General features: G+C 52.5%; 1 long non-coding RNA gene and 1 pseudogene across 1 annotated transcript; both read left to right on the forward strand.

Moving 5' to 3' along the window:
- The first annotated feature begins 216 nt into the window (after window positions 1-216).
- Window positions 217-7,354, forward strand: LOC132415927 (uncharacterized). The gene is made up of 3 exons (XR_009517431.1): window positions 217-289; window positions 6,103-6,155; window positions 7,306-7,354. It is a non-coding gene; the product is annotated as an uncharacterized lncRNA (long non-coding RNA).
- LOC132416247 (V-type proton ATPase subunit e 1 pseudogene) lies at window positions 4,800-5,045 on the forward strand (annotated as a pseudogene).
- Window positions 7,355-21,077: the final 13,723 nt, after the last annotated feature.

The raw sequence follows: 21,077 nt of genomic DNA on the forward strand, positions 1-21,077 counted from the left end.
TCCCCCGCCGGCTGGTCTGGTGGCGCGGGCAGGCCAGGCCTGGAGCAGGCGGGAGGACCAAGACCCCCCTTCCCCCCTTCCCAGGGCTGCTAGGACGACCTGCCCACTTCCGGACAAGGCTGGCAGAGCCACGAGACGTCTGATCCCAGATGGAAAATTGAAACCACGCTGCTCCGTCACTACAGCCATTTGTCACTGGACGAGGGTGCACATAAACAGCTTAATTCAAAACACACTGCCACCCCCTCCACTCCTGCCTTTGCGGAGCTTTCCCTTGGCTGGCTTCAAGGTAACAACTACAGAGCAATGTCCAAGTGAAGGGCCCTCTTTCCTACTCCTTGTTGAGCTGAGCGTGCTCAAATGCTCTATCTTGTCTTCACGTCAGCCCCATGACATAAGAATTGTTATTTTGCCCACTTGTCAGAGGCCCGAGTTCAATCGTTGGGCCAAAGTCATGCAGACAAGAGGCAGAGCCAGATGCTAGCCGAACCTTCCCGTAGACCCAGCTGCCCCTCTGTGACCTTGGCCGCTACGCCGGGGCACACAGCACCCAGGTGCACAGCCAGCACCTCACACCTGCGCTGGATCCCAGGTCCGCTCCACTTGCTGAGTGTAGGCGGTCTTTGAGGTCCCTCTCTGAGCCCCAGTGGGAGACCCACCCGCCTTGGGGACTGGTCCCACAGCTCATAGGCCTGAGCTGGGCTTCATCCTCAAACCACGTGCCCATCAGCTTCTCTCACCGTCTCAAAAATCTTTTTCATCTCTGGTATCATCAAGCAAGGGAGTATAACTAAAGAATGAGGAGCCCCCGGGTTAGAGTCCCTGTGGGGTCCCTTCTGGCTGTGTGATCTTGGGCAAATTCCTTAACTTCTCTGTGCTTCCATTTCCTTATCTGTACAAGGGGCCCAATAATAGTACCTATCTCATAGAGCAGTCACGAGGAGTCGATGAGATAGTGTGAGTAAGGTGTTTAAAACAACACCTGGACTATTTAATAAAGGCTGATGAATAATAGAGTAACAAAGGAAGCCCTGCAAATGTGTCAGATTGCATCACAATAAGAAGTGAATGGTTATAAAAATAGCTGAGCAACCAAAAGTGCTCACACCAGCAACACAGGGATGAACAAACGAGTGAGTGAATGAACATGAAACTGACCAGACTAGGCCAGCAGAAGCCCACGGGAGCCTGGCCCTGTTTTCCGGTGTCAGGAGCCCTGGGCTGTAGGTGAGGACGTGTGTGGTTGTAACCCAAGCCCACACGGATGGAAGGGGGAGACTTCGATTTCCCTGTGCAGGAAACCTGTGAGCTGGATCCGCAGGCTGCTTCCCCAGCCCTACAAGAAGAGGATTTGTTTCTGCAAGGCCCCCTTCCCCACGTTCACCCTGCCCGCCTCGTTCAGTGATTCTAGATAAAATAGTGAAAACAGTGAAGGGGAATAATACTCCTGCTGAGTTGCCTGGGGAGTGGCGACCAATCCTTTTCCAGCCAGAGTCTCGGAAGGCAGTGGATTGGAGGCTGGGAGCTTCAGGTGACAGTTTGAATGTCCTTCCCTCCTGGTGTTCTGAGCTTAGAAAATGAACGGAGAAAAGGAGGTCTTGTGTTTCCTCGTGTGTGTGTGTGTGTGTGTGTGTGTGTGTGTGTGTGTGTGTGTGTAAAGGGAGAGTCCAGGGTAAAGGAACAGCGGGGAGCACGAATACTTTCATAAGACCGAGCCACTGTACCCAGAATTAATGTGACACACACTGCATCTTTAAGATTGTATGGTTGAAACCAGACAGCCACCGTATTCCAAAAATCCTCCCCATTTCACCCGAGCCAGGCACTGTTCTCAGCTCTTTACAAATATTAACTTCTCAGTCCTCAAAACAGCCTCATGTGGTAGCTACCAGTATTATCTCCATTTCACCGATGAGGAAACTGAGGCACAGAGAGGGTAGGTGACTTACCCAAGGTCACACAGGCTGGGAGGAACAGAGCCAGGATTTGAGCCCGAGCAGTTGGGTTAAACTGCCTGCTCCTGACCGCTAGGCCACGCCACCCTAAGAGGGAATCCCTGACCCAGGGTCGCTCACAGCCACATTTCAGGGCCACGTGACAGGATGTGACCAGAAAGGTGGGCATCAGTCTCGTAACACACTTAATTCTCCACACTTGGCTCTGAATGGCTTTCAGAGTTCCCAACTCATGTGTCAAAACAAGAAGGGCACTCTTCTTGTTGTTGTTGTTATAAATTTATTCATCTATTTATATAGTTTTTTGGCTGTGTTGGGTCTTCGTTGCTGTGCGCGGGCTTTCTCTAGTTGCGGCGAGCGGAGGCTACTGTTCGTTGCGGTGCGTGGGCTTCTCATTGCGTTGGCTTCTCTTGTTGTGGAACACGGGTTCTAGGCGTGCGGGCTCAGCAGTTGTGGCACACGGGCTTCAGTAGTTGCGGCACGCAGGCTCAGTAGTTGTGGTGCACGGGCTTAGCTGCTCCACGGCATGTGGCATCTTCCCAGACCAGGGCTCGAATCCGAGTCCCCTGCATTGGCAGGTGGATTCTTAACCACTGTGCCACCAGGGAAGTCCAAGAAGGACAGTCTTAAAAGCAAGTCGAGAAAGAAAGACGGTCCAGGAAACCATTCCAAATCGGAGGAGACAAAGGAACGGGGTAACTACACACATGTGGGTCCTGGACCCGGGAAATAAAGGCTTCTTAGAGGCTTCGCTGGGCTGACCTTGAGAGTGAGCTGTGGCTTACACAGTAGTACTGTGACATGTTAGAGTACACAGAATATACTATGATGCCCTAATAGTACAGGCCAACCTTGGTGTATTGCACTTTACTGCACTTCGTGGATACTGTGTTTTTTACAAATTGCTGGTTCGTGGCGACCCCGTGTCTAGCAAGTGTACCAGCGCCGTTTTTCCAACAGCATTTGCTCACTTCCTGTTTCTGTGTCACATTTTGGTGATTCTCACAGTCTTTCCAACTTTTCCGTTGTTGTTATATTTGTTGTGGGTATCTGGGATCAGTGATCTTAAGGTGACTCTTGTAATTGTTGGGGGCGCCACGAACCACACCCATGTTAGAAGGCAGACTTAATCCATAAATATCGTGTGCGTTCTGACCAATCCAGAGACCAGCCGTTCCGCCCTCTGTCCCTCTCCTCGGGCCTCCCTATTCCGAGACACAGCAATATTGAAATTAGGCCAATTAATAACCCTGCAACAACCTCTCCGTGTTTCAGGAAGAGTCGTACGTCTCTCACTTTAAAGCAAAAGCTAGAAACGATGAAGCTTCGTGAGGAAGGCTTGTTAGAAGCCAAGACAGGCCCAAATCGAGGCCTCTCTTGCCAAACTGTCAGCCAAGTTGTGAATGCAAAAGAAAGTTCCTGAAGGAAATTAAAATGCTGCTCCAGTGAACACACGGATGATAAGAAAGTGAAACAGCCTTACTGCCGATATGGAGAAAGTCTGAGTGGTCTGGATAGAAGATGAAACCAGCCACATTCCCTGAAGCTACAGCCTAATCCGGAGCAAGGCCCCACCTCTCTCCAGTTCCGCGAAGGCTGAGAGAGGGCAGGGAGCTGCAGGAGGAAAGTCTGAAACAGAGGTCGGTTCATGAGGTTGAAGGACAGAAGCCGCCTCCGTAGCACGGAAGTGCCAGGTGAAGCCGCAGGTGCTGAGGGGGAAGCTGCGGCTCAGGTCATCCATGAAGGTGGCTGCACTGAGCAAGAGATGATCACTGTGGAGGAAACAGCCATGAAGAACATTCATGGTTCATGGGAAGAGGTCCAAATATTGACCGGAGTTTGGAAGAAGTCGATTCCAGCCCTCGTGGACAGCTTTCAGGGGTTCAGGATTTAGTGGAGGAAAGAACTGCAGATGTGGTAGAAACAGCAAGAGAACTAGAATTAGAAGTGGAGGCTGGGGGCTTCCCTGGTGGCACAGTGGCTAAGAATCCACCTGCCAGTGCAGGGGACACAGGTTCGAGCCCTGGTCCGGGAAGATCCCACGTGCCACGGAGCAACTAAGCCCGCACGCCACAACTACTGAGCCTGCGCTCTAGAGCCTGCGAGCCACAGCTACTGAGCCCACATGCCACAACTATTGAGCCCGCGCGCCTAGAGCCCGTGCTCCACAAGAGAAGCCACCGCAATGAGAAGCCCGCGCACCGCAACGAAGAGTAGCCCCTGCTCGCCACAACTAGAGAAAGCCTGTGCGCAGCCACGAAGACCCAAGGCAGCCAAGAATAAATTAATTAATTAAGAAAACAAAAGTGCACTGGAAATAACGTTTAAAAAAAAAAAAAGTAGAGCCTGAAGACGTGACTGAACTGATGTAATCTCATGATAAAACTTGGGTGGGTGAGCAGCTGCTTCTTATAGACGAACAAAGAAAGTGGTTTCTTGAGATGGAATCTACTCCAGGTGAAGATGCTGTGAAGATTGTTGAAATGACAACAAAGGATTTAGATTTTTTTTTTTTTTTTTGGCCACGCCGTGCGGCACGCAGGATCTTAGGATGGAACGTGCGCCCCCTGCCGTGGAAGCGCGGAGTCCTAACCACTGGACCGCCAGGGATGTCCAAGGATTTAGAATATTATACTAACTTAGTTGATAAAGCAGGGTTTGAGAAGACTGACTCCAGTTTTGAAAGAAGTTCTATTGTGGGTCAAGTGCTATCACACAGCACGATATGCTACAGAGAAATTGGTCACGAAAGTCAATCGATGCGGCAAACTTGACTGTTCTCTTATTTTAAGAAATTGCCATGAGTGAGGCGGCGGGGCAGGGCTGGCCCCTCCCCCAGCAACCATGGCGTATACCGGCCTCACCGTGCCTCTCAGCGTGATGAGCGTGTTCTGGGGCTTCGTCGGTTTCCTGGTGCCCTGGTTCATCCCTCAGGGTCCCAACCGGGGAGTTATCATCACCATGTTGGTGACCTGTTCCGTTTGCGGCTACCTCTTTTGGCTGATTGCAATTCTGGCCCAACTCAACCCTCTCTTTGGACCACAGTTGAAAGATGAAACCATCTGGTACCTCAAGCATCATTGGCCTTGAGTAAGAAGACCTGCTCGCCAGGGCTCAGGCATTGAGGTCACGAAGAGAACTCCTCTAGATGCAAAATCACCTCCGTACCCAGACCACCTTCCTTGCCTCGCCCACTTTGGCCGTCAGCTGCCTTAAACGTTCCCACCACATTTGAATATCTTATTCTACAATGCAGTATTTTTTCCTGTCGCCTTTTTTGCACTTTGATGAATGATGTGCGTATTGGATCTAAACTGTGCTGCCTCTATAAAATGTTTACGTACTCTTCCGAGATAGAAAATGCTGTTCTTCTGAGAAATAACGTTACTCCCTCCTTGGAGACTGTGGATGTGAAGATGACTCCCGCCTGCTCACAACGTGAGAATCAGCGAAGTGTTTAAAAACTGTTACATGACAATAAGACTCCAGCGGGGCAGTCAGCAGGAGAACATGTTCAGAGGGAAAATCTGTCCCATCAGAATTATACCAAAGTATATTTTCAGGATGAGTTTCTTATTTCTGCCCTCCTTTGGAATAAATTATTTTTCTGCTCTCTAAAAAAAAAAAAAAAAAGAAATTGCCACAGCCATGCCATCCTTCAGTAGCCACCGCCCTGATCAGTCAGTGGCCATCAACACCCACGCGAGACCCTCCACCAGCAAAAAAGAGGACGACTCGCTGAAGGTTCGGATGATGGTTAGAATGTTTTAGCAATGCAGTATTTTTAAATGAAGGCACGTACATTGTTTTTTCAGACTTAATGTAATTGCACACCTAACAGACTACAGTATAGTGTAAACATAACTTTCATATGCACTGGGAAACCAAAAAATTCGGGAGGGCTTCCCTGGTGGCTCAGTGGTTGAGAGTCCGCCTGCCGATGCAGGGGACACGGGTTCGTGCCCCGTCCGGGAAGATCCCACATGCCGCGGAGCGGCTGGGCCCGTAAGCCATGGCCGCTGAGCCTGAGCGTCCGGAGCCTGTGCTCTGCGGCGGGAGAGGCCACAGCAGTGAGAAGCCCGCGTACTGAAAAAAAAAAACAAACAAAAAATTCAGGAGATTTATTGCAATATTTGCTTTATTGCAGTGGTCTGGAATCGAGCCAGCAACATCTCTGAGGCTCGGCTGTATTATACTCTGGTAAGATGCTAAATTTCCTGGGTCATTTTATTGTATTTAGGTAATAGAAAGTCGTGTTCTTAGGAAACACACACCAGAGTGTTCAGGGAGAAAAGTGGCTGATGTTTGCAACTTACGTATTTATTATATTTACATGAAAACGTATATAGGGAAAGAATGTAACATGTAAATGAATCTGGGTGAAGGTACACGGGAATCCCCTCTATTATTGCAACTTTTCTGTTGTAATTATACCAAAATAAAAAGTTACAGAAACTAACAACCAAAAAAAAGGAAGTAGCCCCAAATCTGTGATGTCGCAGCGCAGCCCGGCACCTGTCTTTAAGATTCTCGACATCCACCGACACTGAAACACACCTGTGCACGCTCAGTCCCCCAGTGGCTGCCGCAGATTACCACGTTCAGGGGGGGTGGCCCATTGCTCGGACTGTTTGAGAGGCCCCGGCTTCCCTGGACATCCTCGCCTCTCCCTCCCAGCTCCAGAGATGCCAAAAGCACCCACTGTGTGCCAGGCACTGGAGCTGACCCTGGTGGTTCCGGGGTCAACGAGGCAGACCCCGCCCCCGCCCTCGCCCTCAGGGAAGCAACAGACACAGGACAGGAATTTCAAGGGTGAGGAGGGTCCAAGGAGAGGTGCTCCGGGAACCTACTTGTCCTGAGCAGGGTGGGAGCGGAAAGGCTTCCAGGTGGAAATAATTTACAGCAAGGCCCAAAGGAGAGGGGGCAAAATGCTTCCCGGCAGGTCTGTGAGTTAGGTGCCCTGAGCCCATTTTACAGGTGGGAAAACTGAGGCTCCAGGCGTGTAATTAACTTGCCCGAGGTGCTGTGGCTAGGACGTGGTGGCCTTGGGATCCACACTGGAGCAATGCCACACCCTCCTAAGAGCAAGAGGGGTGACATCTATGGGGAGACCAGAACCCACTCCAGGAGAGGGGCCACCCCTTCCATCCCCAGGAGCCAAGCATGCAGACAGCTAACAGGATTTTCAGGAACCACTGTCTCTAGTGTCTACTTTTTGCTGAGCTATTTCCCCAGAAATTCTATAAGAATTTCTATAAAAGCCAGATTTCTTCCCCCTGATAATGAAATTGGAGTGATCACACCAATGGGAAAATTGGGCCCAAGGTCCCCACTCAACCTGATCTTTCAGCTTCTCAGCCGTCTCCCTGCCGGAGCTGCCTGGATGTCCGGGAAGCAGGGGAACACCGCAGACAAGGATGCCCAGGTAAGGAATCTGCGTGCGGGGCAGGCCCAGCCCTGCCACTCAGGAGCCCTGACATCTTGAGTCTAAACCTCCACCTTCCTGTCCCTAAAATACAGACAGTAATAGTGCCCACAGCCTTGGCTCAGGGCTGGACAAACTTTATGACGATGGCGGCAATGTTGATCAGAATGACGATGATTTTGAGGCTGAAACACTTCATTTTCTCCATTCGTGGCCCAGATGCTAAGGAACTGCGTCCAAATCTCACTGTTTGGCCAGCTCCTTTCCTTCCAGACTGTGTGGGTTTGTTTTTCCCCTTGTTTCTTTGCCAAGAGCAAGAGTCACAAACCTCACCACCTGCCCCTTTGGAAGAGAATTATTATTTTAACCAAAAGAACAGCGATGGCAAACCTTAGGGGACCTTGGGAAAACCCTAAAGTGTCAGCAGGCATGGGTGCCAGCAAACCTCAGGTTCCACGTCTCACCCCTTAGTAGCCTCTTCCTGTGTCATTGCTACATGGGCCCCAGGGGCTTGGGGACCTCACCCCAAAGTATAGTCGAGGAGAGACAGTTCAGAAGCTGGCCCCTGGGAAGATTCCAACAGTGTTTTCATTTGGGCTGGACCTGTGTGGCCTCAGCTCACCTGGGCAGCTGCCTTTCAGAATGGCCCCAGGAGGCTCTCTCTTTGACAGTGGTCTTCAGTGATTAGTATAATGGTCACAGGACAACTGCATCTCCTGACCCCAGGAGAGGGGACATCCCAGGTTGGGGCCGCTCCTTCCATGCCTGGGAGGCAAGGATGCAGGTAACTAACAGGGTTTTCAGGGACCACTGTCTCTAGTCTCCACTTTTTTGCCGAGCTATTTCCCCAGAAAGTCTATAGACTGAGAACCAGATGAAATTGGAGTGATCACACCATCCTCAGCATTTAAGATGGCAATGCCAAAATTTTGTGGCTGTGTAGAGATGCCCCACACCGCGTGACCACGTATCCTAACGTCCGGCAAGAAGGCAACACTTAAGGAATCGCAGTGTGAATAATAAGGCTGCTCCAACACTGTTTATGGATGGCGCTCGTTCATCCACAGATGCGTTCTCAGAGAGCTTGCTCTTCGCTGAGCACCGCCGATGGAGTGGTTCCCAAAGGTGCCGTGATTCAGGGATGCTGGGCAGTGGACCCGCCAACACCCTCGAGAATGGCAGTCGGGGGCGGGCGGTGCCATGAAGTGGGCGCGTTCGTGTGTGCAGTCAGGGAGGCTTCCTGGAGGAGGAATCCGGTCTGTATCCTAGGAGCAGTGGGCTACGGCAATTGAGGTTTTAATCAGGGCGGGGGATATGATCACATTTGCATTTTGGAAGTGTGTTCTGGCTACAGTGTGGAGAATAGATGGTTGGAGTTCAGAGTGGGAGCCAGGGAACCCGGGAGGAGACCTTAGCCCAGCCCTGGTGAGAGGCCCACAGCCAAATATTTCTAAAGTGCTTCCCTCCACTTCTGGGCGGCGTGGCCAAGGGAATGGAGAGAAGTGGGTGGGTTGAGAGATACTGAGGGGGCCACCCTGACAGGACTTGGGGGTTCATGGGCTTTGGGCAGAGGGAGAAGGCAGGGTCACAGTCACCTCCAGGTGACTGGCTTAGAGAAACTGGTCCAGGTGGTGTCTGCCTGGCCAGGTAACTCAGGTGGGAGGGGGAAAGAAAAATCTTTGTCGTGGTAAATTTAAAAAATACAAAACATAATCTGCAGTACAATATCCTTGTTTTAAAATGTACAAAAAAAAAGACTGAAAGGAAATTCACCAAAGATCAACAGAGGTTCTCTCTGAACACGGGATTCTCCTCTTTCTACCTTTTTCTGTTTCCCAAATGATCGCTAATGACCGTGTACTAATACAATAATTAGGGAAAACCACAAGTGAAAATCGATATGCATTCGATCAATTCTAGGACAATCCTTGCCTCTGATGGAGGTCGTTTTTCAGTTTTTTCCAGAGAGTAAGTCTGGCTGCTCAGAGCAGGGAGAGAAAAGTCCCATAGTTGGGACTCCATAGTTTAACCTCACCCATTTCCACCAGGAGCTGCCAGCCAGGCTCTGTCCTCACCATCTCTGCAAGAAATTTTTGCTCCATTTGTTAAATCCAGGTGTGTGGATTGTATTCTGAATTCTAAAAGAGTTTTCTTTTTTGAGTTCAGTGTCACATTTTCTCCCTTGCTCTCCCAAAGAAACGTGCAAAGCACACCACACCCCAAGTGCTTGACATCTTCCTGCGGTACTTGGGCCTTTCTAAAAAAGTGAGGTGTTCCCTTCCCTGGCTTCAAAAACGTGGAGAGGTGCACTGTTGTCTTTCCCGCCTGACCCCGAGAAGATAGGATTTGGGTGGGGAAGAGCCACTCGGAAGCAACCTCCCCCGTAAATCCCATCTGTTTGCTCAGGAAGGACAGAAGGTTGAAACGTTTTAAAACGTGAGTCTGAAGGACTGAGTCTGGCACAGGGGGACCCTGCCGACCGTCTGGGGAAGATCGCGGCCCCATTCCGGGGAGATGAACCCCCCAAATGCAAATGCAGGGGAAGGAGGCCGTGCTCCAGGCCTCTGCGGCCTCCAGCCAGTGATTGCCAAAGGGCTTTCCCCCACCGTGGGTGCAGCCAGGTGCTGTAGCACTGGAGGCCCGGGAAGACCTTGACCCCTTTGGTTCTGCAAAGAGTTGGACTTTTAGTTGCGTTCCTGATCTGAGAGTCCAGAACTGAGCCTGCATGAGAGGTGACTGTCCCTCCTTAAAGAACTTTGGAAGACAGCGTTCTTCCGCCTTGACAAAAAGCAGCAGTAGTAAGAGTCATCGTAGCAATAATACTACTAGTAATAATACTAACAGCAGTAATGATAGAAGCTGTAGCAATAGCAGTGTACTACTGATTGTAGTAATAATGGTAATAGTATTAATCGTGGCAATGATAACAATGCTAGTAATGGTAGTAATAGCAGTGGTAGTCATAACAGTGATGATAGTATGAATACTGGTAGCAAGAGTAACCATAGTCATAGCAGTGGTAATGATGGTCGTAATAGTATTAATAGTGATGGCAGGAGTCATAGTAGCAGTAGTAACAGTAGTGATCGTAATCATGGTAGTAATAATATAGCAGGAGGAATAGTAAGCATCGTCATACTACTACTATCAATAATAGCAACTCCCGCTTACTAGTCGCTCTGTCCCAGACGCTGCTGGGAGCACGAGACAGAAATGAACACCTTACTCTCCGTGGCACCTATGAGAAGGGTTCTGCTTCTACTGTCCTCTGTTTGTAGATGAAGAAACTGATTTCCCCAAAGTCTCCCAGCTGTTAAGAGGCAGGGCCAGGATTTGCACCCAAACCCGTGTCACTTCCCAGGCCCGGTGTGTGTTCGCAATCTGGCTGCCCAAGAGAATCACGGGACGCAGCTAAGGCCCCGCCCCGTGCCAGGGACTCTGATCTGCCGGCCTGCGGGGAGCCTGGTGCCGGTTTCGTGCCGTAGGCTCCCAAGGGGATGCCAGCACTCAGCGAGGGTTGACCGTCACCACGCTACACAGTAGTTCTCTCCGTCGGGGAGGCAGCAGGACCCACAAAGGTTATATAGCTTATCACCCACCCATCGGCTTTCTGATTCAAGAGGTCTGGGTGGGGCCTAGGAACCTGCATTTCTACTAAGTTCTCAGGGGATGCTGATGCCGCTGGCCGGGCACCCCACTCTGAGAAGTCCTGCTCGGCCCAGATCCCACCTCCCGGGCAGAAACATGGTCCATGCGTCCGTGCATTCACTCAGCAAACTCTAGCGAACGCCGACCGCGTGCCAAGCCCTCCGGCAACTGAGTGATGAAGCGAAAGGAGAGCTTACACATGTGCACCCGCCCTTCCTCCCCCGGCAGTGTGGAGGACGCGGGGGTCATGCGGGATAAAGGACGGTCTCTTCCCAGGGCTGGGCTAAGGGCTTCTCCCGGGTTCCCTGGCTCCCACTTGAGGATAAGGGATGGTCCTCGTTACACGGACTGGATGGGAGGGGGAGGGGCTGCCCTGACCCTCGGCGCAGCGTGTGGGCTGCTCCTTTGTCCTCAGCCCCCGAGCTAATCCACCGTCCAAACGTCCCCTCTGAACTGCTTACATAAGTGTTCCCTGAGGCCCGGAAACTTCCAGATGGGCCTGTGGCCCATCCCACCAGCTGCTTCTGGGATGTCAGCCCCGGCCTCTTTCCTGGGCCCTGGAATTCCTGGAAGATCCTGACATGCAGCAGCTGCTGAAGTGTCTGGGAAGGCCAGGCGTGCAGAGGGAGCGCGTCAAGCAGGCCTTGTGCTCCTGGCTCCTCCCACAGGCAGCTGCAACGGGGAAGAGCTGGGTCCCTGTGACCCCAGACATCTGGCCCCAGCACACACCAGCGTCGCGGAAGGCACGCCAGCCACCTCCCCTCAGCAGAACACTCTGTCCTTGTCCCTCCTGTTCTGCTTTCCGGGGCCCTCAGTGACGAATCTCCTCCCACCTGCCCTCAAGTCACCCTCACGGCCACATCCAGGGGACCACTGGAGTTCCAGGCCTCCGGGTCCTTCAGAATCACCTGGGAAGCTGGCTTAAAATGCCCATTTGGGGGCTGCACCCAGAGAGCCTTGTCCTGTAGGTGTGGGAGGGGTCCGGGGATCTTCACTTTTGATGAGGTCCCCAGGCAATGCAGGGGTTCCTCAGACCACACATCGAAAAACACTGACACAGCCGGTATACTCTCATTTTGTACAATATATGATATATATAGGCAAGGGAGGCTATCTATTTTATATCTATATATGTATACAGATATTTCGATATTTATTATAGTAATTTCCTAGGGCTGCCATAACAAAGTACCTAAACTGAGTGACTTAAAACAACAGACATGGGGCTTCCCTGATGGTGCAGTGGTTGAGAATCCGCCTGCCACTGCAGGGGGCATGAGTTCGAGCCCCGGTCCGGGAAGATCCCACATGCTGCAGAGCATCTAAGCCCGTGCACCACAACTACTGAGCCTGCGCTCTAGAGCCCGCGAGCCACAACTGCTGAGCCTGTGTGCCACAACTACTGAGGCCCGCGTGCCTAGGGCCCATGCTCCACAACGAGAAGCCACTGCAACGAGAAGCCCGCGCACCGCAGTGAAGAGTGGTCCCCGCTTGCTGCAACTAGCGAAAGCCCGCACGCAGCAACGAAGACCCAACACAGCCAAAAATAAATTAATTAAAACCAAAAACAAAAGAAACCCAGATATATATTTTCCCAGTCTGGAGACCAGAAATCCAGAAATCAAGGTGTTGGCAGGGTCACCTCCCTCGGAAGGCTCTAGGGGAAGATCCTTCCAGCTGCTGGTGGCCCCAGACTTTCTTTGGCTTGTGGCCGCATCCCTCCAAATTGGACTTCAAACAGAAGGACGGGGAAGGTGCCTGAGTTCAGTTCCACCCCAGGAACAGAGCCGCAGGCTGGGTCCCTGGCCCCTCTTCAAAGCAGTCAGGCTTTGCCCTACAGCCAGCAAAGTGGCTGATCATACGACAGATTTTTCTGAGACCGCACATTTCCAGCTGGCATCTGCCTGTCAACACCTACAGTCCTCACCCCCCGCCCCGTTCCCCTCCCTCCTGGCGTCTCCTGCCAGCTCCTTTCCTTCCCCTCTGACGCCTGACCCTGGGCCTCTTCCCTCCCCCTTGGACCGACCCTCCTGAAAAGCTTTAAGTGCCATTAACGTGCAGGTCACCCTACATCCCCCTTCAGCTTTTGCCTCCCTGAGTTCCAGGTCCATAGAGTTCCAGGGCCAACCACCCACTGGCCTGCCCACTCAGATGTCTTCCAGACACTTGGCTTTCCGGTTATGAAGGTAGCAAGCCTCTGAGCCTATCTGAGCCCCTGCTAGTAACCGTGACCTTGGAGGGCTGCTGTAAGATGCAGCAATAATGCTAAGCACAGGGCAGGCGCCCAGAATCAGAGGTGAGCATCTCACGAGGCAGATGTAAAGTGCACACCCGCCCTTCCAGGTTGGAGTGCCCAGAGCTGGGAAACAGGGCCTCGGCCAGGTTCTCCCACCTTCCCAGGTCAGAGGAGGCAGCTGCTCTCCAAGGTTCTTGGAAGGACCCTTCCCTTTATTCTCTGTTGCATGAAACTTAAAGCCAGTGGGGAATCCTTCCTGTCCTCCAGCATAAGCTTTGGGATTTAAGTGGCAGTCTGCCCGGGAACGGAGCTCAAGGACTTGAACTGACTCTTACTAAAGTGTAAATGACTGACAGCAGATCAGTTCCCAAGAAAGAGCAAGTACCAGGACCCTGGCCTTGGGGTCGGGGGAGCAGGCACCCCCACCTACAAGGGGCACCTCCCAAAGGAGGCGGTACAGAATTGCCCACCACTAGGGGGCAGCAGAGCACCAGGGATCAGTTTACAAATACAAAGGGAGGGGTCTGAATTGGTACTTTGATAAGTTGTGAAACTCCTGCCCACCCCGTCTAGGCAGCCCCTCTTCTTCCTTCCAAGTGAATCCACGTTCTCTCCAAGCATCCCCCAGGGGGAGGTCCAGAATGGTCCCAAATGAATCAGGAACCTCATTCCTCACATGCAGTTTTGCCCAACTAGGGAAAGCAGCACATGACACCTTATTCAAGTCATACGGACCAGCCCTAATACTGCTGACTTCCTATTGCCTCAGACCAGCAGAGTCAGCCTCACCTGGAAGCTCGCTGGAAGTGCAGACTCTCAGGTCCCACCCCAGACCCACAGCATCAGACTCTCTGAGGGTAGGCCCAGCAATTTGTTTTTGTTTTATTTATTTGTTTATTTTATTGAAGTATAGTTGATTTACAGTGTTTGTTAATTTCTGCTGTACAGCAAAGTGACTCAGTTATACGTATATATGTTCTTTTTCATTATTCTTTCCGATTGTGGTTTATCATAGGATATTGAATATAGTTCCCTGTGCTCTACAGTAGGATCTTGTTTATCCATTCTTTTTTTTATTAAGATAGATTTTATTCATTTTTATTTTATTTTATTTATTTATTTTTGGCAGGGTTGGGTCTTTGTTGCTGCACACGGGCTTTCTCTAGTTGAGGCGAGTGGGGGCTACCCTTCGTTGCGGTGCGTGGGCTTCTAATTGCGGTGTCTTCTGTTGTTGTGGAGCACAGCCTCCAGGCGCACGGGCTTCAGAAATTGTGGCACACGGGCTCAGTAGATGTGGCTCATGGGCTCTAGAGCGCAGGTTCGGTAGTTGTGGGCTTAGTTGCTCTGCAGCATGTGGGATCTTCCCGGACCAGGGCTCGAACCTGTGTCCCCTGCATTGGCAGGTGGATTCTTAACCACTGCGCCACCAGGGAAGCCCTATCCATTCTATATATAGTAGTTTGTATCTGCTAATCCCAAATTCCCAATTTATCCCTCCCCCATACCCCCTCCCCCTTGGCAACCACAGGTGTTTTCTCTATATCTGTGTCTGTTTCATAGATAAGTTCATTTGTGTCATTTTTTTTTTTTTTTTTAGTTGCAGCACGCAGGATCTTTAGTTGCGGCATGCGGGATCTAGTTCCCTGACCAGGGATCAAACCCGGGCCCCCTGCATTGGGAGTGTAGATTCTTAGTTGCTGGACCACCAGGGAATTCCCTGTGTCATATTTTAGATTCCACATATAAGTGATATCATATGATATTTGTCTTTCTCTGTCTGACTTATTTCACTTAGTATGATAATCTCTAGGTCCATCCGTGTTGCTGCAAATGGCATTATCCTGTCCTTTTTCATGGCTGAGTAGTATTCCATTGTGGATACATACATCTTCTTTATCCATTCATCTGTTGATGGACATTTAGGTTGTTTAGGCAGTTTGGGTTTTAACATCCCTCCAGGGCATCCTGATCAGCTCAGGGTTGAGAACCACTGCTTTCAATGTAGCAGGCAAGATGGTAACACTGATTCGTGTTCAGTCACGTGTCAATACTGCTCCGAGGAAGAAAAGCCCAGTTTGGTCCAGTTTGCTGCAAGGATGTTGTTCTGGAGCAGGGATCCAGCCCGGCAGGACTCGGCCCGCGCTGGGCCAGGTGGGTGGTTAATGTGAAGGGCGAGTGGGTCAGTTATGGTCATACAGCATCGTGACCCAGTCCCTAATCCACTCCCGGGAGGAGGAATTAGAAAGTGGTCTTCGGGTTGTCAGTTCTCCAAAATGAGAACGTCTACAGCTAAAAAGGAAGCCCAGTCCTTTTCCTGACACTAGAATAGAGGCTGCCCATCAGGGGTGTTCAGGAAGGAGGGGAACCCCTTACCTGGGTTCAAATCCCTGCTCTACATTTAGAAGCTGGGCCACCCTATTCAGTGATCCAACCTCTCTGATCCCCAGCTCCTGCCCTATACAATGGGGATGACAACAGTACACACCATATAAGCTTGTTGTGGGGACGAAATATGATAGTTCATGTGACACTCTGGCCAGAGTAAGTGCTCAACAAGTGTTAGTGAGTTTTTAATAAATGGGTCGTTTAAGTTGTAAAACTCTATGGTTTCCCAGTCAGTCCGGCTGCTCCTTAAAAAGTTATAGAGTTACTGTATGATCCAGCCATTCTACTTATGCACCCAAGAGAAATGAAAACTCAGGTACAAAAAAACTTGCACACGAGCGTTCATAGCAGCACTACTCACAGCATCCCAAAAGTGGAAACAACCCAAATGTCCATCAACGGATGTATGGGTTAGCAAAACGTGGTCCCTCCACAGAATGGAATAGGATTTTGGCCATAAAAAGGGACGAAGCGCTGACACAGGCTGCAACGTGGATGAACCTTGAAAACGTTATGCTCGGGTGAAAGAAACCAGACACAGAAGACCATGGCCTATAGGCTTCCATGTATATGAAACGTCCAGAAGAAAATCCATAGAGACAGAGAGCAGATTAGTGGTTGCTGGGGCTGGAGTGGGGGTGGGGGGATCGGAGGGGATGGCTAAGAGTACAGGGATTCTTTTAGGGGTGATGGAATATTCTAGAAGTCATTGTATTGATGGTTGCAAGACTCTGAATATGCCAAAACCCACCCAATTGTGTACTTTCCAAGGGTGAATCGTGTGGCGTGTGAATTATATCCCAAAAGAGCTCCTTTAAAAAAGCCCATGTAGGGCTTCCCTGGTGGTGCAGTGGTTGAGAGTCCGCCTGCCGATGCAGGGGACGCGGGTTCGTGCCCCGGTCCGGGAGGATCCCACATGGCGCGGAGCGGCTGGGCCCGTGAGCCATGGCCGCTGAGCCTGCGCGTCCGGAGCCTGTGCTCCGCAACGGGAGAGGCCACAACAGTGAGAAGCCCGCATACCGCAAAAAAAAAAAAAAAAAAAAAAGCCCATGTTTTGCCCATGAGACGCCCTAAAGCTATTTTTTTTATTGTTAATGAGGGGTGGGGAGGGAAAGAGTGACCTGTGAACATTTTCATTTTTTTCCCAACTTGACCCCTGAGCAAAGAAGTTTCGAAAAGGTACCCGAGTTCAATTTCATCTCCAAGTTAGGGCTCTGTCCTGCAGCCTCTCCTTCAAGGTCAGCCCTTCATAACACAGCAAAGTAGGGCAGCCCATCACATTGTGGGTTGTTTTTTTTTTTGAAAGGCTACAGACTTTCCAGCTGGATTTTGTCTGAAAACATCATACAGTCCCTGAGGTGGGTTAAGCCCCTAAGATCTTTGGGGGCTTGGGGCTAAATTATCAGCAGAAGAATTGCAGCATCTCCAGGCCCAGAGAGCCAGGCCCTGTGTCTACAGCTGTCCTTGCAGGCAACTGCTCGGGAGGCCTGCCCTGGCCTTATCTCCAGGAGGAAATGTCCCCACCCTGCTCCAAATGTTTGTCCAGAAGGATAGGGCCAAGCAGAGTCCCACATCCCCAGCCAGAAAGTCTCCCCCCACCCCACTCTGGAGGAGGAAAGCCACCAGGGAATGGATGGGGCTCCTGGCACGTGTGCTTCCCACGGGGCCTGAAGGACTCTGTCCGCAGTCTCCCCTCTGGCTCAGATCGCCCCACACCTTCCCATCACCATCTCACGACTTCAGTTTCAGGGCTGGGGGTGGCCCTAAGGTCTCGGAGCCTGCCCCTACCCCCAGTACAAACTTATCACTTCTCCCAAGTCCCCCACACCCCAGGGCCTTTGCACAGGCTGTCATGGGAAGGTTCCACCAGGTGCCAGCTGTGTGCCCTTGGACAAGTCACTCCCTCCCGGGCCTCACATCCTCACTGGTCATTTGAGGAGCTTCCGATTCCAGTGGGGATCGGAGGGCCCAGAGTCTTGGGGTGAGTTCGTGTTCTGACTGCCTCATGCCTCCAGGACTGCTCTTTCCCCAGAGTCAGACTGCTAACTGCCCGCTCATCCTTCCAGCTGCAGCTCCCTTCCTGATGTTGGAACCTTCTGGAATGTTCTGGCACTCTCAGGTTCCTAGGCCCATCTATGATGGTCTGGTGGCCTGTTTGCTTCTTGGCCACACTGACGCCACCTGGAGGGCAGGGCTCACGGGACGGTCCCCCTTGCATGTCCCGTTCACCAGCCCATCCCGTCGCAGGCTTTCTACCGAAGTGTTTAAGGGAGTGAGTGAGTTTCCAAAATACTTCCTCTTCCACCATCTCACTGGGTCTTCCCCGGCACCTGGGCACAGGAAACAGGCTATTGCTCCGTTTTACAGATGAGAAACTGAGTCTCTGAGCTCTGGGCTCCCAGCCAGCCTGCTTCTCCTCCTCAGCTTCTCCCAGGTTTCCAAGACGGTGGGAGAGGGCGAGGGTGGTACCACCCGCGGCCCCTCTGCGGCCCGTGTGGCTCCTTGACAGGACGCTGTTTCGGCAAAGCCTCCCGGCCCGGCCAGAGCAAGGGGTCACGTGTCCTCTGGCGGAGAAGAACCCGTCCTTCGGGCCGGGCCGTGTGCGTGCTGAGTCATCACTCCTGGCCACGGAGTCCCTCTGCCCCCCGCCCAGCTGCCGACCCACAGTGCCAGCTCTTTCCTGATGGGAAGAGAGCCGTGGCCTTAGGGGACCCCGAGGGCCACCCTTCTGGAAGCAAACATGGACAAGCTGTTCTGGCTGGCGGAGCACATGGTCCTCTGCAGGCGGTGGAGCGGCTGGAGACTGTGCCCGGCCAGGCCGGGGTCCAGCCCACGCTCCTCTGCCTCCCAGTAAGGTGACCTTGGCAAAGCACCGGACCTCTCCACCCATTTCCTTCCTGCAGCAGGGGCGAGGGGTGCGTAATAACACCCACCCTTATTCTGAAGGATGGTTCTGAAGTTTAAAGGTCATGTAGGCCAGCGAGTCTTGGGCAGAGCGCCCGGCACACAAGAAACCCTCGGTGAATAGCACTTATTTGTAAAAAGGTTGCTTATTTGTAGAAATCATCAGGAATCCTCCAGGAAGAGGCAGAGTACGAGAGGACTGTGGTTTTGGAGTCAGAGAGGATAGAGGGCTCCTCAGTGAGTGGGGGCCAGGAGCTGTGGTCCCGCTGGACGCTGGGGTTGCTGAGGCCTGGGTGAGAGCGGACACTGGGAGTCGGGGAGACAGAGCCTGGCCTGGGGGGCTCAGTGAGACCGGCCACTCTGTTAGAGAACAGGGAGGAAAGAAAAGGGGCATCTAGCGCTATTGCAACGACCACTGGATTGGATGCACTCGAATGCTCTCTCAAAGTTCCCTGGTAGTTGCAGGGCAGAGGCTGACGGGTTCTTTGAGGACTTGCTGAGCAACCGTGGGGCCCGCAATTTCTCCGGGTTACATATGATCGTCATTGGGTAGCGGAAGCTAAGTCTGTCCTTGGTAGAGGATGGCTCCAAAAAGAGGCCTCTTGAGGCCACTGAAGGCCTGGTCTAAGAGCAGGGCCTGCGGGAGCAACACTGCACTGATCGTACCTAACAAACTTCCCTCATGGAGGTTACATTTTACTATGGGTGTGTCTGGGGAAAAGATTTCCAGGCAAGGGGAGCAGCCAGTGCAAAGGCCCTGAGGTCAGAGGTGCCGGGAGCGTTTGCGGAACGTCGCGGCTGGTCGGCGTGTGGTGGCTGGTGGGTAAGGGAAGACAGCAGGAAGGATGTGGGGAGGTGTGGCAGTCATAGATTTACGGGGGTGACCGGCCTGGTGTAGCAGATAAATGCTAGATGTCCTCTGCCCGTGTCCCCTCTGAACTCGCCATCGTGATTCATGCCAACGGCTTCTTACCTGCAGTGCCCTAAGCAAGGGCTTTCTCTGGCCACAGGAGCAAGCTCGGGGTGCATCAGGGGTCCCCAGAAGGGCCAGAGAGTAGGGTGACCCACTCGTGTCTGGCTTTAGCAGTGAAAGCCCCAGAGCCCAGCAAACCCTCAGTCCCAGGCAGACCGGGGCAGGTGGTCACCTTGCAGAGGAGTTAACGTCCAGGGAGCAGCCCTCAAGCAGGGAAGGACGAGGCTGGTATATAAACCCCAGGTCCTGCCCCTCCCATGGGACAACTCAGCGCCACGCCCCAAGTCGTGGGGTCCCCAGCAGGCTGCCCGCTCAGGACCGCTCTCTTTATCGTCTTCCCCCTGCCCGCCTCCCTCCGGCACCTCCTCACTTGTGCTTCCTGGGAGCACCTCCCCAACAGGCTATTTGTACCAAATCCTTGTCTCAGGCCCTGCGTCCAGAGAACTCAACGTAAAACACAAGGCAGAGGGGATTCATAGATATTCATTAGAATACGGGGTGGAGCTATAGTCGCCCTGACGTGCATGCAAGGTTCGTGGAATTTGCAGGGGTGTTCCCGTCCTGAGGCCCCTCCGGCCTGTGCTAAGCCTGGCTTTGAGTCAGAATGGACGTCACAGCTGAAAGGCTGAAACACAGGGTACCTCCCAGACTCTTAGGGCATCCCAAGTGCCCTGCCGTGGCCGCCTCCCCTGCCCACCCGTCACCTGCCCCTCCCGACAGGAGGCAGCCAAGGTCACAGGCAAGAATGAATGGTCTGTGTCCTCGGCCACAGCCTGGGTCACTGCCGGGAACCCCTGGGCTCCCCAACGCCCGGTCAGCATCCCTGTGCTGACCCTGGCCTGCCGCCGGCTTGGTGGGAACCCAGGGGCTGTGTGGGGCTGCTGGCCCCGGCCTGCACTTGTTCCGTCTGTCCCTCACTTGGCTCTGCAGTGCTGACCTTGAATCATTCCCTTGGCCTCCAGCCCCTGGCCTCTCTCTTCCTCTTTCCACGGGGAGCCCAGATGTGCTGATGAACTTACCGGATGGAAGTGGCCCTTTCCTGTGCTCTGACCTGTGGGGCCCTTGGTTCCAGCCGGCAGCTGTGGGCCAGTGTAGACTTCCTGGGCCAAAGTCAGGGGGTTCCCCTCACATCGCAACCCACAGAATGGTAGCTGCTCTGGAGCTGTGTAAGGTGGCGAGCCGCCCTGCCCTCCTGCAGGCCCCATCCACACACTCATGGCAAAATCCAAGCCCCCTTCCAGACTGCCCCGGACCCCGGCACACACAAGAAACCCTCTCTCCCTCATTTCCGGAAGCCCCTTTCCCAACACCTGCATTCCATCCTGCTTCCGTATCCGTTCGTGGAACGTTCTTTTTTCCTCTAACTAGCTTCACAGCATTGGCGTAAGATTTTCCTTTGGTCTTGGTGATGAAAGAATGACTCAGGTGAGGGGTTGGCAAACCATTTCTTTCAAAAAGAGGGTCCCTTTTCTTTCAGATGAAAGGACGCTTAGATTCAGAAGAGAACCCCACCTTCAGCTGACTGTGAGCCTGAGCAAAGGAATCCCTTGG

This window comes from Delphinus delphis, chromosome 20 (assembly GCF_949987515.2).
Source record: "Delphinus delphis chromosome 20, mDelDel1.2, whole genome shotgun sequence".
Taxonomy (NCBI): domain Eukaryota; kingdom Metazoa; phylum Chordata; class Mammalia; order Artiodactyla; family Delphinidae; genus Delphinus; species Delphinus delphis.